The 4,923-nt window shown below is 41.1% G+C and overlaps 1 non-coding gene across 1 annotated transcript; it reads right to left on the bottom strand.

The window, feature by feature from the left end:
- Window positions 1-596: 596 nt before the first annotated feature.
- TRNAT-AGU lies at window positions 597-670 on the bottom strand. Its single transcript has one exon. It is a non-coding gene; the product is annotated as a tRNA-Thr (tRNA).
- Between the last annotated feature and the right edge of the window lie 4,253 nt (window positions 671-4,923).

The raw sequence follows: 4,923 nt of genomic DNA, 5'->3' as shown, positions 1-4,923 counted from the left end.
CCACTCTGTGATATACAATCAAATGGAGGTTTCTTCCTGCCAGCTTAATTCCGGAAAATACAATGGCAAGTACTTACTTTCCCTTTGATTTTCCTTTCCAAAAAAATGTTAAACAAAAGACTGTTAAGTCAGACTACATCTTGTTTTACATAGTCAGATTTTAGTTGATGGTGCTTTGAATTGTTAGATGATACAGCATTTTCAACAATGCATTTATCAATTACTGACCTTTTTTAAAAAAGATTGCCTTGAAGATTGTGAGTGTATCCGTTTGCTATTTCTCAAGGAAAGACAATAGAGTAATCAGAGATCATAGTGTTACTTGCAATTTATATTTAGCGGCTTTGCCTTCTCCTTTCCCCGGTTTCTTTGGTACTCTGAAAAACTATTGCATATAGAATACAAATGAAAGAAGTACAGAAAGTATTTTCTGAAAGAAGAGCAAATTTAACTTTGCCACTCTTTTGTAAACAATGGAAAACTATCAGATTCAGACCTGTATAAATCACGTTCCTGAAAACCCTTAGGGTAAAGTTACCCTCTACATTACAGAATGACCACCCGTTCCCCTTAATGAAGGCAGGAAAAGCCACAAAAGGCCCCGCTGGGATTCGAACCCAGGATCTCCTGTTTACTAGACAGGCGCTTTAACCAGCTAAGCCACGGAGCCAACACGCCAAGCAGCTTTCTTATTCACAAGGAAAAGGAATGATCTTTGGTCTGCACTGTGCTTCAAACGTAGCTTCAGAACCTAGAAATTAACTCCTGCTTCGCACCCCTAAAACGCCGGATAAAACACTCAACTACAGGAAAACAGTCTTTGCGCGGGAGCGAAACGCGGACAGGAGACTAACATCTCCGGACGCTAGAGAGATTTCTTTGAGAAAATGCCTGGAAGGGCAAGAGTTCTGCAAGAATCACTGTCTTTCTTACGTTGGTAATTGTGCCCTGCGGCTCTGAGGAAAGGTACCCGGCAAGGGGGAGGGGGGGCTGTACCGAGAACCGACCACAATTACTATAAAACCCTCCTCCGGGTAAACTCAGGACCAAGAACCGAGTGTTGCAGGAAGCAAGCTAGCTGTGTGTTCTTTATTTCACTGTTTTAAATTAAAATTCCTTACCCTATTTCCTTCAGTAAAGTTGACTTCCACTTGCTTTCTTGTTTATGAAGATAAAAAATGGAAATTCCTGAGTGGTCTTTAAAAATGCAAGACATCATAATTCAAAACTTAGTCTTGGGAAGAAATAAAGGAAAGGGAGGTCCCTTTAGAATTTGTTTATTGTCATGGGGGCAGGACTTGTGCATTTGTAATTGTTTCCAAGTTTTTCTTTTCTCTGTTAAAATAAATCTGCATGGAAATACGATTTCAGCAAAGGAGTTTAGTGACACTTTCCAAGAGTTTACAAATTGTTGTGAAAGTAACTTCCGGAGGTGAATTCTGTCATTATAATTGGCTATCTTACTCTGATAGCGTAGTGGTTACGAATCGGGCTGTGAACCTCATGGTCAGCAGTTGGAAACCACCAGCTGTTCCGTGGGAGAAAGATGAGGCTTTCTGCTCCGGTAAAGATTTACAGCCTCTGAAACCCTGTACAGGGTCGCTATGGGTCGGAACCAACTCCACGGCACATAATAACAACAACCTCTTACTTGAAATTTGTTGACGTGGTGATAATGTTGAAATCGACATTTCAATATTTCTAAATTGTATCCGTACTTGAAGGATTTCTATTTTAGTATAAGGAACTCTAGTAGTGTAGTGGTTATGAATCGGGCTGTGAACCACAAGGTCAGCAGTTTGAAACTACTTGCTTTTCCACGGTAGAAAGATGGGGCTTTCTGCTCCCGTAAAGATTTACAACCTCCGAAACCCTTCACTGTAAATTGTAAGCCAGCCACTGACGCTGCCACATACATGATGGAGGGGGGAGTAAAATCCATGACTCTGCTAGATTTCTTATTTTCATAAAAAAATTGAGACTATATGAACTCAACAGTCAAGTGTGATTTGAGACTCAATGAAATAAGTACCTATTTCTCTTATATTACAACACTAGCCATCGTACTATAAGCGTACTTGTCGTTGTTGTTAGGTGCCATCGAGTCTATGCACAATTGAACGAAACACTGCCTAATCCTGGGCCAACCTCACAATTGTCGCCAAGCTTGAGCCCATTGATGCTGCCACTTTGCTAATCCATCTCACTGAGGGTCTTCCTCTTTTTCTCTGACCCTCCACCTTATCAAATAGGATATCCTTCTCCAGAGACTGGTCCCTCCTATTATGTCCCAAGTATGAGAGAAGAAGTTTAGCCATCCTGGCTTCCAAGGAACAATATGGCTGCACTTCTTCCAACACAGATCTGTTTGTTCTTTCCGCAGCCCATGGTACGTTCTATATTCTCCTTCAACACCATTACTCAAATGCATCAATTCTACAGTCGTCCTTATTCACTCTCCAGCTTTTGCATGCATATGAGATTATGCTGAGCAAATAATCCAAGAAGCTAGGTTATATGAAGAAATACAACGTGGCATCCGGATTGGAGGAAGACTCATTAACAACCTGTGATATGAAGATGATACAACCTTGCTTGCTAAAAGTGAAGAGGACTTAAAATATTTACTGATGAAAATCAAAGAACACAGCCTTCGGTATGGATTGCATCTCAATGTCAAGAAAACAAAAATCCTCACCAATGGACCAATAGACAACATTCTTATCAATGGAGAAAAGATTGAAGTTGTCAAGGACTTCATTCTTCTTGGATCACCTATCAACACTCTCGGAAGCAGCAGTCAAGAGATCAAATGACATTTTGCATTAGGCAAATCTGCTGCACAAGACCTTTTAAAGTGTCGAAGAGCAAAGATGTCAGCTTGAGGACTAAGGTGTGCCTGATCCAAGCCATGGTATTTTCAATAACCTCATATTCATGTGAAAGCTGGACAGTGAATTGTAGTTGTTAGGTGATGCCGAATAGGTTCTGATTCATAGCGATCCTGTGTAGGGTTTCTGAGGCTTTAAATCTTCGCAGGAGCAGAAAGCCTCATCTTCAGTGTGCTTAAAACCAATATAATTATAAACAGCACAGCATATTACAACTAAATTTTTGAGCACGTAGTTTACAGAAGGCTAAAGTTTACATTGGAAAACCTAAATCCGTTTTCAGTCTTAACATAAATTCAGCCTCAATCAAATTTTTGCTGATCACTAATCCACAATGTCCTGTTGTGTAGGATAAGCACTCAACCACAGGACGGTTTGAATTGCAAGGTCAGCAGTTCAAACTCACCAGCCACTCTTCAGAAACCCTATACAGGGTTGCTATGGGTCAGAATCCACTCGACAGCACCTAACAACAACAATCCAACAATCTTGATGTGGCACTGTAGGATAAAGCAATGTATTGCAAGGTCAGTTTGAACCACAAGGTTCCGTGGTTCAAACCTGCAGAATCTCAGTGACTCTTTCTTGGATGTGTGTTAACAATCTATAATGTAAAATGCTTTGCCCTCTGTGGAGGAAGGTAGAATCTTCACTGAGTAGTCAGGGCAGGGTTGATGAAAGGAGATGGGGATAATATTCTTGTGGTACAATAGTGAATAATTGCTATCAGGACTGACTGTAAAGGTTGGAAATGTAAAGGTAGACATTTTGTAGCAAAAAGAGGGGAGTGGTTGACTTTGCAGTCCAGGAGCTGAGGTCCCTGGGACCATCAAGGGAGAAGAGTGGAGTGAGGGACCCTACCCAGAGAAACAGTGACTCCAGAGATGGAGGCAGAGACGATGACTTGCAGAGATGGAGCTGCTGAGAGGCTGAGGCAGAGAGGGAGAGGGGCTGTATGTTGATGACCAAGGGGCAGGCTTGCAGGGTATACGCTTTGGTTGGTTGATGATGCAGGGAGGATTGTAACCATGGCAATGAAATGATATACAATAGATAGGATGAATGTAAAGATAATGTTCTCCCATGTAAACTATCACATAATTCACAGTAAAACATTTAAAACAAAACAAAACAAAAACACTTTGCCCTCAGACAGAGTATGTTTGAAAGTGACTCTCTCTCCTTAAGGGATTTGCCTTTGTGTTCCCTTCATGGAAATTGGGGCTACATAATCGAGTACCTTAGAATCAGTTTCAGTGAACTTTGCTAATCTCCAGTAGTGTTGTTAAGTGATAAATGCCTTGGAGTAGGTTCTGACTCATAGCACACCAGGTGTGGTATCCCAATAATAGTTAGTCCCTTTCTCACTTCTGTAGTCACTTCTAATGTTGTTAAATTCTGTCTGTAACAGAGATTAATTGTTCTGCTGTCATGGTATTTTGATGAATTTCCTTTGTTTTCTGTGCTTTATAATGTGGCTCCATAGGATAAGCTCTGGACTGTGAACCAGGTCAGAAGTTCCAATCCACTAACTGCTCTAAAGGAGAAAGATGAGGCTTTCTGTTCCCAAGCTATGAGTTGGACTCCACTCAGCTGCACTAAGAAGAATGTGAATACCTTGGACACCTTGGTTGTTACTGTAAAAAACGGTTCTTTATCACCTGATGCTGAAAGAGCCAACTTTCAGAGACAAGACTCACTCAGTGCGTAAAGCAAAGCATTTATTTAATATTGATATTAAGGAGAATGGGAGAAATTTCTCAGCTCTGCCTCCTCGAGGAAAAGGGACAAGGAGCTTTTATAGGGATTCCAGTTATTATGAGGAAGGAGGGGATCCAGAGATTTCAGAAACTGTTAACTGTTTACTCAAGGTCCTATTGATTGTCCTAGCCAGGTCCTAACCTATATGTTTCTTCTTCTTGTTGTTGTTAAGTGCCATTGAGTAGGTACCAACTCATAGCGACCTTATGCACAGCAGAATGAAACACTGTCTGATCCTGGGCCAACCTCACTACTGGTGCCATGCTTGAGT

This window comes from Chrysochloris asiatica, unplaced genomic scaffold (assembly GCF_000296735.1).
Source record: "Chrysochloris asiatica unplaced genomic scaffold, ChrAsi1.0 scaffold00213, whole genome shotgun sequence".
NCBI lineage: Eukaryota > Metazoa > Chordata > Mammalia > Afrosoricida > Chrysochloridae > Chrysochloris > Chrysochloris asiatica.
The sequence above is the reverse complement of the archived record's forward strand: the minus strand, read 5'-3'. Positions and strand labels throughout refer to the sequence as shown.